The following is a 13,215-nucleotide window of genomic DNA, read 5'->3' on the forward strand; positions in this document are numbered from 1 at the left end:
CTCTGATCATCCTCACTCACTCTGCATTAGCTTGGTTTGCAGAGTGGGCTTGGTGTATACATAGGATATTCTTTGTGAGGGAAATGGAACTTTCACTCCAAAAGTATACCAGCTGCAGTGCCACCATAATTAGAGCAGAAGGATTCTGAGCCACATGTATGGTAGGCACTACCCACAATATAAACCTAAAAATAGTTCAGCCATCACAGTAAATCTGATTTAAGATAACATGCACATATGTATATATCCATGGGAAGTGATTGAGTCACTATGGAAGTGTCACTTAGGGACGTGTTGGCTATGCTGGATTAATGGTTAGACTAAATGATCTTAGAAGTCTTTTCCAACCTAAATTATTCTATGATTCTATGGTTCTTTAAATGGAGGAATCAGTACCGGCCATTTCCAGCTGCTGATCTGCTCCTATTGCATTGAACCATTGATGCAGATATGACCAACATACAGTAGCATGCAGCCTACTACAGAATATCGAACTGGGAGTCGGATTTTCTAACGACACATCTTTCCAAAACAGATCTATAAAGCATGTGATTAGCAGTGAAAGCTGTGGAAATACAAGGGCTGTAGTTAAAGCTGTGAATAATAATAATTTCTTTCAGGTGCTTCTCTGCAAGCTGAGTCTCTAGATTCTGCTTCCTTTACTCATATCAGTTGCAGGCTGAACATGTAATTGAAAGAGCTTGATTCACTGTCCAGCCATGTACAGGCGTGCATAGAAAACGTAATGGGAATGTTTAAAATAATCCCACCAGAAGACAAGACCCTTCATTCCACTCTGCACTTGCATTTTGTTGATTTAAATGAGTGCGAAGTAGGGGATATGAATGCTGCCTGACTTCAGGCACCCATCCTAGGGGAGCAGTCTCCTTGGACTCTATGGTCACTGGAAAGAAAAAGACCTTTCTGGAATGCTACTGAACATTTGCCTTTGCTGACTGAACTCACACTTTCCAACACAGAGCAACAGAGACTAAAGTCTAATGTCAGTAGAATTAGGATATCTAGGATGGAAAGGCTCATTAAAATAGAGCATTAATGAATTTAAAATGATGGAAAATAAATTATTTTTGTACAGCATGAGATTGAAAATAAACATGGCTATTTCTTGAGAAACCATGTGATTCTTAAATCTGATTCAATAATCCTAAAGCTTCATGATTATTTCCTTTTTTAAACTACTTGATAAAAACCAAACAGGAGAGTTCTTGCTTTAAAAAGGAAAGACCTGGCAAAGCTTCCAGCTAGAGCAAGGATAAGACATGATTACAATCTGTTTACTGGAACATAATAAAGTCATCTGAAAAAACAAAAAGCACTGGAAACCTCACATTTGCTTTGGATATGTATCCTAAACATGCTGTAAGATATGACATTACCTTTTTCATTTCCCTATTTAATGTGAAACAAATACAAAAAATATTTTAAATTATTGTGCTTTTTTTTTTTTTTTTTGGTCTTGGGATAAACAAAAATCACTGTCAATAAATTCAGAAGATGTTACTGTGAGTGCATTTTACCATCTTATGTATGTTGATGAAAGATTAAAAAATTGTTTGAAGATATCTGACAGAAACAAGCAAATAGGGAAAATTCAGCAGGCAGGCTAATTCCCTTTACTTAGATTTTCCCATGTACATTTATAATTATGTAAGAACATCCCATCCTGAAAAACCCATCTCACTGCTGAAAAGAACTAGTCTTACTAATACTTTGTAAGTCTAAAGGAGAGCTGGGGATGAACTAGTCACTGCCTAAATGGCAAAGGCCAAAAGCTTTTTGGTTTTGAAAAGCCAAAAGCTGGCATAGGGTCAAATGGTACTTTGACAGAAGTCCAGCTTCTGTCATACATACATACATATATACATACACATATATATATATATATATACACATATATATATATATATATATATATATACACACAGTTCTAGCCAGAAGCAGATGTGCCAAGGGAAAAAGTCTTGCATCCAGTTCTGTTGCACTTCACAAGAGCAATGGGTGCTACAGACAGAATTGTAGTTATATGCACTTGGTTGGATTAATAAAAATATCATAATTAATCTCCCAGAAGTCATTTCACAAGCAGTGTGCAAATATGTACACAACTGCAGGAAAAGTTTTTATTATAATGACTGATATACATGCCAGAGAGCTAACCCATCTTCTTGCACCACCTTCAGCCCTACAGGTACTATATGCTCAATTCCAGTTTATTACATCTTTTCATCCCCTTAAAAATTAAGGTTCCTGCTTATATTGAAGTAGAGGCCTTCATAAGTATATGCTTATTTAATTAGTGTACATGTAAGCATATGTATACCTACTAGCTCTTAGAGGTTTCAATGGGAACATTACATGATTGCACCTCATTACACTGATTAATATTGTGTGAAAACAAATGTTCCACAGATTTCTTTACAGTCCTCCTCTAACTTCACTGAAGTTAATTAATGCATTCCCTTCTAGGTATGACTATGCAGTGACTAGCCAAGGAAGATGACTTTTACCTCACACGGCCAGCCATTGGATGCTGTGCCCTTGGGAAGTGGACCCAGTTCCCAAAACACATGTTACAGCCAGCAGACAGAGGTCATTAGTTGTTGGCAGATAGGGTGTATACAAAAGATGTCCTGAGAACAAGCACAGTGGCTTGAACTCTGTTCTCTGCCTTGCCTTGGCGTCTCTGTTACTGTCTTTGGCTTCACTGTTCAGGATCCTGCTGGCATTCACCCCCTGTTTATTTGTAGTTTTGTCCCAAGCCATCTGTCCTTGCTGTTGCTCTGTCTGCTCCTTCTCCTGGACTCACCTGATGAATTACACTCCCTCCATCTGAAGTTGAGCTATGCTCTTGTCAAAGTGAATGCAAGCTTCCTGGTGCTAAACCCTACATCCAACCATAGGCCTACTCTCTTAGGCTAATGACCATTATATGTCTCTGGTTCTTGATTTCAGATTGCCTTAATTATATCACCTGGCTCCTGCCTCCACCCAGACTCAAACCCCAGGGCTTCACTATGAGTCTTGTAACTCCCATGTCCTGTCATAACAGGACAGGTGCAGACAGACAGCAGCTTGTTTTGCTGGTGCTCCAAGGTAGGTAGAAATGAGCCAGCTTTGGTCTCGAAGCTGTACTCCTACATTACCTGAAAGGGAGAGCTCTTTTATAACCAGACAAGAAATGCAGCAGTTTGGATCACAGACAAGCTGTAGCCACCTCTGTCTATACTTGCTCACTTAGACATACTCTGCAAACCTGTACTAACTTTTTGGGTACAGATTAAATTTAGATACCAAGTAGAGACACTGTTCACATGTCTCAAAGGTTTGCCCAGATGTTGAGCAGTATCCTCTGTGCCACATAGGTAGACAAAAATTTACTGTGCAGGTTGGAGAGGACCAAGGCAGAGAGATTTCTACTAAACTTTCTTAGAACTGGTTATAGTTTATCTGTTAATGTTATCTATGTGACCATGACATTCAGATAAAGCATAGCAATTGCATTTCATTAATTTGGGTATCAAGCAAATTCTAGTCTGAAGCATACTTTTTGATTGTGGTGGGTTGACCTTGGCTGGATACCAAGCTTGCCTATCACTCGCCCTTCTCAGCTGGACAGGGGAGAGAAAATAAGATGAAAAATTACTCTCAGGTTGAGATAAGGCAGTTTACTAAAGCAAAAGTGAAACTTTGTGTGTGTGCAAGCAAGAGGAAAAAAATAATGTTATTCTCCACTTCCCATTGGCAAGTGATGAACTGGGAAGCAGGTCTTCAGCATGCATAGTGGCTGTTCCAAAAGGTAAATGTTTTAAATAATGAATGCTCTCCTCTTTCTCCTTCTTATTTCCTTAGCTTTTATATGTGAGCTGACATCATGTGGTATGGAAGATCCCTTTGGTCAATTTAGGTCAGCTGGCCTAGTTGTATCCCCTCCCAGCCTCTTGCCCACCCCAGCCTACTGAGGGAGGGCAGTGTTAGAGAAAGCAGCAATGATGCTGTGCCAGCCCTGCTCAGCAGTAGCCAAAACAGTGGGGTGTTATCAAGACCTTTCTAGCTGCTAGTGCAAAGCTCAGCACTGTGAGGGGTGCTATGGGAAAATGAACTCCATCTCACCCAGACCCAATACAGTGAATTAGGTGTGTCTTTGTTTCAGTAGAGTTAGCCTAGACTTCCTCAAATCTGTGTAAGTAGAACACAAATCTAATTTCCACTAGAATTTGAAGTTTAAGCCTTTATCCAGGGTAGTTACAGTACGTTTACACTAGCTGATGATTTCATGCCAGCAGATGAAATATCAATAGATAGAGAAGGTGCCAGAAAGATGTGCTTGAGCAACCTTAAAGCTAACTAGTTTGGCTACTGGTAGTAATATAAGCAGAGTCCAAGTGTAAACTAAGTTAGGCTAGATTTAATTTAGATGACTGAAATTTTCTAACTTAAGCTGAGCTCTGTGCTTGCATAACTTGTACCCAACCCAGGCAACACAAACCTAACAAAGTCACTGTACACTGGAATCATTAAAGCAAATATTGAATCTAAAGGCTGCCTATTTTATGGCAGCTTTAAAAGCAAATTAAGCATTTATTAACATCTAAATTGTTTTTAATACCTGAGTACCTCAATGGGTCTGCTCATAAATACTGTACGATGTTAGCAGGCGCACAGTGGCAGGATCTGGCCATAAATGCTTTCAGGCATGTGATAGAGACAGAGATTTTTGTGCTTTTGTTTCTAGGTAACTGCCTGGTTTTCTTTAACTATATTTTGATTATGGTATAGCCTTCATTAAACACTGTATGGGCAAATGGCAGGCTTTATATTATATTTAGCTTTATCTCTCTATTCATGAGGACTGCGTGGGGTAATTGCTTCTTTGAGGGCTGATCCTCATCTCTTTATTAAAGCTAAAGTGTGAATCTGTGGGAACATTATATAACAGAGGAATGAGATTCCAGCTCTTCTATAATATGTTTAACCTGAATAAATAAGCTGGAAATTGTGTGTTGTGTTGTATATCCCCTTCATAAGTTAACACATAATTAAATTACAGATTTTGGAATTTATACTGGAAATAATTTACTTGCATTATAAACTTGAGTGGGATTCCATGGGATATTATTGGGAGCTAATACAAAGTCACTAAAACAAGAGTCTTGACTGCTTTAAGTGAAAACAAATTAATACATCTAGACATTCTCTAGACAGAGCAAATTCTAATGTGACCTGTATGTATTACCTACACAATTACTATACTTCTAGAGGAAATACTCATTAAAACAACTGCACACATTTGGTGTATAAAACAATACAATATATATTTTCCTTTGTGCTTACTGCTGCAGGATACAGTTGCAGGATATTTCTATTTTTTGTGGGGAACTGCATGGCTTCTCTTTGAAAGTAAGAATCTTTGGAAATATGCAATGTAGAAAAGCAGTGACGTAAATTTTGAATTTTAATTATGGATTAGCTTTTTTACAAAAAGAAGACATACTAATTGTTCTTTAAGCCATTATTTTTTACACCATTTGTTTTTCTGCAGTAGTTAGACCTCCTTTACAATCTTATCTAAATGCAAGCGATGAGGGAGTAGAACCAGATCCTTCTCCTTTTGAAGTAATTATTTGCCATTTATTTTACTGGGAGTATCGCAGTGATTTTATAAAGAGCATAAGATTTAATATCTTACAAATATTAAGATACAAATTTAAAAATTTGTACAAATTTAAAATTATGCAAACTCTGCCTTTTTTAAATATGGGAGCCCACAGAATTGTAGCACAGACATTTAGCAGAGAAATCACTTTTGTGTTAGTGCAGGAATGTTGGCTTTAGCTCAATTAAAACTCCCACTGCAAAAGAAGATGCAGCACTGGGTGCTGTATTTGTAGTAGACTATTATATCTTTATTAAGGCTTTAATTTAAATATTTTAGATCTTAAATTGTGAACAGTGGGAGTGGAAAGATTCTAATTAATGTGATCAAAATTCTTTATTCAGCTTCTGAGGTTCAAATACAAACTTAAGTCAGAAATGTAAAATTAAGAATTTTAAGGCATTTATCCCATGTAAAATCAAGATTCAGTTGCACAACCAGGAATGCTACAAGTTCCTATTATTTATTCTGCTTATCAGCCCACAGTCCTAAGTTAGTTATCAAAATGTTAATAACAAAAATAATTAAAGCAATTGCATTTTAAAATTTTATCTTCCAACTATAATTGTATACACAAGTAGTTAGTTTTACTGTTATTAATCTAGTTGAAATAAGGCAGTTCTTATTTATCTATCTATCTATCTAGCTATCTATCTAACTATCCACCCATCTGTCTTAAAATGAGAGTAATGTAGAACTTTTCTAGGACCAGCCTTTACTTTCTTGAGCCAGAGGGAGAAAGCAACTAAATGCACGTAACTAAAAATCAAAGAATTGTTAATAAAACCAAGCCAAATGTCTGATCTCAGCAAAATCGTGGTTTAGATCTCAGTGCTTGAAGTAAAAGTATGCCATAGCTGTTTCAGTCATTAAGAAGTATATAGGATATACACTATACCTGTGTTATATATACACTATACCAGTGCTATAACAGGGAAGCGATAACGACCCAAACACACCTGGGAGGAAGAGGCAGGGGGGCATGGGGGATGAAGAACAGCACTGCCTGGCTGTGTTGGGGGGGTGAGTTTCTGCTGGGGTCCTGGCTCACTTTGTGTCACTGTTGCTATACACTCAGGACTGAGTATGTGCTAAGTGTGTCCCCTCAAGACTGTCAGTTTTTAAAATTAAGACTGCCAAAAATGAGAAAATTGTTCTTATGACTTAACATGAAAATGATCTAGCCCTCCACTCACTGCCATGTTTGCACAGAATCCCATTTGCTGGGTGCCAGGTGGAACCAAAGAGAAAGTCACGTGAAACAGATACATTACCTCCACAGAGAAGACAAAGACAGTGCTCGCTTGCCTTACTCAAGTTATCAGATTTATTTTCCACATGCCAGAATCCAGGTCCAAAGGACACCAAACCATTAATGAAAAAAATAATGGTTTACTGGTCACAGCTAAAACTACAGGTGAGATTTCTTGTGATGGTTGAGCCTACATAATGTATTCCTGCTTCTGAGAAGTCATTCTGTCCTTCCTCAGGCCTGGTCACATTCTCCCAACTCTTTCTGAAGCCTCCTGTCACTCTTTGATACATTTGTTCTGTTTGCTAGACCAGCAGAAAACTAGCTGAGCCAAGGAGTAAATAGTCTGCTAGTGTAGCCAGCTCATTCAGGAATCAAATGAACACCAAAGCCTGGGAAATGATTGGGAAGGGCATCTGTGCATCCAGACATAGGGAATGGGGAGTACAAAAAAAAGAGGACTGGACTGTTCTGTGTCAGTAACCTGCCTGAATGTCTTCATTATCTAGTGAAACCTTAGCGTAGGTCTCCAAGACAATGCTGGAAGACATGTGTTTCTCTCAGGCAAAGAGAAGGCTGAGTCATATATCCAAATTATTTAGGGAAATTTTAAAAATTGGCTAAAATCTAGAGGTTACAGCCTTTACTTCATCTTATACTAAGTGGCTAAATAATGTTTTGGTGAAAAGAAGATGGTTTTGAGTTATATAAACATCTACTAAAAGGAAAATTAATTTTTCAGGTGTCTTCTCAAGTGTTTTGAGTTACCGGGATGAATGGGAGAGTTGCAGGCCATCACACCAATACTGGAATGATTAGGAAATGTTATTTCATCAGGTGGGGGTTGAAAGTCACAAACCTATCAAACCAGAAGTCATTTAAGAAGATTTTAAAGCATACATCTCTGCATTTATGATACAGATGTTGAAGTTTCTGGAGTACCTTAGTGTTACATTAGTGGCTGCTGTAATTTTTCCTCAGATTCCTGTCTCAGTTAAGTAACACTTCTTTTGAACTTACAACATGAAGCAATTAAATTTCTTTATGGCCTTGTGCTAAGGAAAAAGAGGAGGTCACCAAAGAAGAAGTCACTTGATGGTTTGGGATGAAGTCTTATCAGTTGAGTTGTAGTGTGAGAAGTTACCTCCAAAAGTAGCTTTCCATAGCAAACAAAGGGCTTCTAACAAATACAGGGGAGAGAAAAACAGTAGACGTGTTTATTAGGGCAATGAACTGCTAGAAGTGATTTCTGAGCAAGAAAACTGCTTTCAGTTGCTTGTTTCTATTGTATTCAGAGACACAGGTCTTTCTGACTATTCCTATAAATAAGCATTGCTGTATGCTAACAGCCAGTCCTCTGTCTTTAAAAACTCCTCATTTTAGTGGCTGTCTGAATAGACTAAAGGATGACATTATTTTTTCAGTGATATAGGTGTGTCACTTCTGTTACTACATGGCTAAGACTAATCACGGTGTGAGTGTGCAGTTACGTCACATGTTCACAAAAATAGAGCCTGTAGGCACCATGAGCAGCAAGGCATACTCCTAGATGCCCAAAATCCAAGTCAAGCCAATTGTTCAGCCACATATAGATTTTAGTATTTTTAATTTAGAGAAATTACACATTCATATACCAAAACAAATATTTTAAAGGAAATTCATATACCTTCTGGTAGCAGAAAGGCAGAAATGTGTCATGGATGTCAATAACCCTTGAGTGTATGTACATTTGCATTGTGACTGAGAAGCTAGAATAGGATGTCTTTCATTTCTATTTGTCCAAAACATTCTCCTGCAGCCCTGGAAGTATGTTTCCCAGCTGTGATATGTCCAGAATGCAGTTCACAGGGAACAACTTGAATGCATTTCAGAGGGACAGGTCATTCCATTCCCCCTCAGTATTTGAATTGTATGTTTCAGCAGTATGCTCCTTGACTCAAGCCACACACACGAGTGGGAAAGAAACATTTCACCTTCAGAAAGTTGAACAGAGGTTCGTAACACCTACTATAAAGGTTATGTGGCCTTTAAGACAGCAAAATAAATCAAAGTTAATTGTTCTCAATATCAATATCACAACAGTGCCTAACATTGTGTCTGCATCCATACATATGCAGTATTCCCAGGACTGCAAAGATTGGATAGAAACAAAGCACCTATATTTCTGTTACACAACATATGGCTCAGTTATTTTTTTTCATGACATGACTAGACAAAAATTTAATTGAAAGTAAGAATGATTTTATAAAGTCAAATTTATAAATAAGTATATTTTCCTATTTCTAAAGGACACAGTGTTACTTTTTACTAGCCAAGACAACTATTTTTAGCTTAATCCATGTACTGTTCAAATTGTCCGTAGAACAAATGCTAGTTTAACAGATGGGTACACATAAAAATATGTGAAGGCATCTCTATGTGAATCAAGTTTAAATGTTAGCTTGCATTGCCATTCAGGAATACAGGGATACCAATCTGTATAAAGCTCATGGAAGATGCTGGGAAAATACACCATTGCAAATCCAATGCAGAACTGCATAGTTTATAAATCTGTGCTCTGGTTGCTATGGTAGTTTTAGTTTTGGTTTTGGTGACTCAGGATTATGCAGCATCAAAAAGTAACTCACCTTGAAATGTGGGGTTTCTGTATAACGTCTGCTTATGTAGTTTACTTGAAAAATTTGATAGCAATTTGTGCATAGTTCTCTTACCTCTTTTTTTCTGGATAAGGATTGTACGAGATTTTTCTGGATAAGGACTGTACACTGTTACATATGTGGGTGTGTCACACAATTAGGGTAGAGAATACACCAGATTTAAAGATAGAAATGACTATGACTATCAAGTAAAGCAATTAAAGAAATGCCTTATTCTTATGATAAGTATCTCTGTCATGGTGTTTTCATGTGAAAAGATACTTTTAAATTTTGTTATCCTTTCTCTCATTTTACCATCCAGGATTCTTTATCAGAATCTATTGAACTTATTAGAAAGTTTTTATCAATATCTATATGCAACATTTTTCACTATCCTTCAAATTACCCTTTTTTCCCAGAGCTGGAATTGATGACATTAACTTTGATATATTAGTTTTCCTTCAATCAGGGAAGAAAACCTTAAGACAAAACTTTTAGAAGCCACACTGTGTGTAATGCTGTTTAAAATGAGACAAGGCAGCAGTTATCCACTTGGAGGTCAGAACAAAATTCTACATCCCAAAAGATTATGATTTTGGCTAGTGCAAAAGCTTCATCTGCGAACATCTGTTGTCTAGAAGCCTGTGTGAAATAGCTTTGAACAATGGTTGTAATGCTTTTAAGAAAAGATGGAAAACCAGAAAGCACACTGATAGCAATCTCATTGCTAAATCATTGTATTGATCACTTGAAGTGTGTCATTAAATTAACTGGAAACATGTATACACATAGATGCTATCTCTGTAAAATGTTTACATCATTACCTCTACAGAAAAACAGCCCTACTGAATTCAGTGCTAGTATTTGTATGTGGAAAATGACATACTTAATCACCTTTAGTGTTGTGTATATACATGCAAACAAAGGATTTAACAGCACACCTAGTATGTTGGGTAGTCTGGTAGGAATACACCAAAAAAGCCGATAAAATTAGATCTAACTTAGTGTGTCCTTAAGTTGCACTCATAATGTAGCTCAAATGGTTGTTTCTTGTTAGCATACTATGATTATCGTAAACACACACGCACACTTATGCAGTTATCTAATTCACTCTTGTGATACTCTCTTGCAGTACTGACTCTTTTAGAACTTTTAATATGGTCTTCAAAGACAGCTTTAATATATGTTTGCTCTAACCCTCTACACAAATGAATTTAACACTCCATGCTTAGACAGATAATGGGAAAAGAATTTCATATTTCTACCAAAATTATTATCGGTATTTACATATGTGTATTTCAATTAGTATGGAATTAGAAGCTGTAGACTGTCTCATCTTCTCTCAGCTACACTGATTTTACAATGAAATGTAATGACATTAGACATGGAGTAGAATGGCACTATTATGTGGTAGAGAATATGGCCCAATATGCCTTTGCTATTGAAATTACAAACATTTATGGGAGATATGAGATAGGAAAAAATTAGAAATTAAAAATATTATTATTAGTATTATTATTCCCTTCTTGAAGTGTGAACACTTGCAGAGATTAACTAGTTTACCCAAATGACAGCTCTACTTTTTGCTTAAGGAAGACCATATGCTTTGCTAGATTTAAGAACTACGTATAATTTCCAGCAGAGCACACAGCTATCTCCAAAAGACATTTATATTCAATATATATGGAATATCTGAGTTTCAGCTGACTGTACAAATGAATTGTATCTTGCCTCTAGTGTCTGCAAAACCCCTCAAACATAACATAACTCCCAACCATGAGGTGCAATCCAAAAAAATTAAAAAGTCAAGGAAAATAATGTCAAGAATGTGGAACATACAAATAGCTGCAGTGAATGGAAAAATATTTACTGAAGTTCTCTGAAAAGCTGGAGCTGAATCTGAAAGTGAAAAAACTTTCCTGGAAAGAATAATAAAAGGAAAGTATAAAATCTGGGTTTTAAAACCAAACTAACTGCATGATATTTAAGAATAAAATTGAGCTGTAGAACCTCTGCATTTCACTAACAAGCCAAGAAAAGCAAGTTGGAGTTAAAAGAGGATCCATTACCAGAAAGAAAAAGCTGAGCTGGAAAATTGAAATCAAGCAGAGGGGACTGGAACTCTAATGAAAACTTAGAAACTTGCTCCATGACATTGAAATTCCTGAGAGAGTGCATGTTGAACGTGTGCCTATTGATTTGCCTAGAATTACTTTGTTGCTAATAAAGCACTCTATTTAAATATTATTTGCTGAAATCAAACATTCTTCAGATATGAGGTTTCTTGAAGAGTCAGATTTTCAGACAGCCAACTGAGAGATAAGCAGCATGATGGGGAGGTGACTTGTAAAATATCTGAGACATTTGGGGCAGGGGAATGCAGCTTTTATCTTGCATTGCCTTTTTCCAGGTTATAGTTTTCAAGTTCCTAGGAAATGGCACTGTCCTGAGAGTCAGTCCCCGAGGGAGTTTGCCCACAAGGACAAGACCACAGCAGGAGGCTGGAACCTGCACAAATTCCCTCCTTAGACATGAGTTAGGTGCTGCAGCCAAGCTCCCGGCTGGTAGCTGTACATGCCATGCTGATGGTACCAGTGCTATGCCAAAGCACAGCTAAATCACTCGTGTGAGTAATAAACACTGCAAAGACTGGTCTTGAATTGTGCTTTGCAGTCAGCCATATTTTCAAGTCCAGGAATCTAAAATGTACCCCTGGATAGTCACACAGGCTGCCAAAGGGAAGGTATAAGTTAGGTGCCAGGTATCTTTCATCTACCTACTTAGACTGCAAATCCTTTTCTGGCAAATCTTTCATCTTGACTACCAGATGTTGTCTTTTGTTCTCAATCACATTATGCCTGCAAATTGTCAGTGCATGTATCTCATGCACTGCTGTATGAATAAGTCTGATGGATATTATGCAAATATCTCCAGATGAAAATCTCTTCTGAAAGACATGAAGACAGCACGTTGCTGCAGGTACCTTGCAACTACTACTTCTTGTGAAATGTCACTGACATCTTTATCAATATAAAGGGAAATAAGAGCCTGAGTCAGCTGCACGATTGCCCATCATAAGAAGGAGACATTGTAACTAGAAAAGCACAAATCATGCAAAATTTGAAGTGTATGAGGTTTGGTGACTCTCACAAACTATACTTTGTTTCCTATAATTAGTTGAAAATAAAACTTATTTTCCAGTAAATTCAAAACCACATTTTATCCCCAGAGATGATTCCATTTAAAGCCAAATACATATTGCTTTTAGCTAAAGAAAACATGCTGTGCATAGAAAAAACTTTATTATCTGTTATAGCTTGGTTCCTAGAAGTTGCAACTCTGAACAAAAACATTTTAGTCTTTGTATCTTCAAATGCTGTGTGGTTTGTAACTACTTGTTTTCGCCCAAGAGAAAGGATGGCTGTGCTACCCCCCAGGTTTTGGCATAATGGAAGTGAACTGTAAGTGAAATGGACAATAAGCACAGGGCTTTGTCCACTGCCATGCAGAATGATGAAATCATAGAATGTTATGGGGTTGGAACAGATTTTGAAAATCATCTAATCCCAACCAAATCCCTGCACCTCCCTCTAGACCAGGTTGGTCAAGGCCTTATCCAAACTGGCTTTGATCACTGCCAGGGCCAGTGCATC

This window comes from Vidua macroura, chromosome 5 (assembly GCF_024509145.1).
Source record: "Vidua macroura isolate BioBank_ID:100142 chromosome 5, ASM2450914v1, whole genome shotgun sequence".
Lineage (NCBI taxonomy): Eukaryota > Metazoa > Chordata > Aves > Passeriformes > Viduidae > Vidua > Vidua macroura.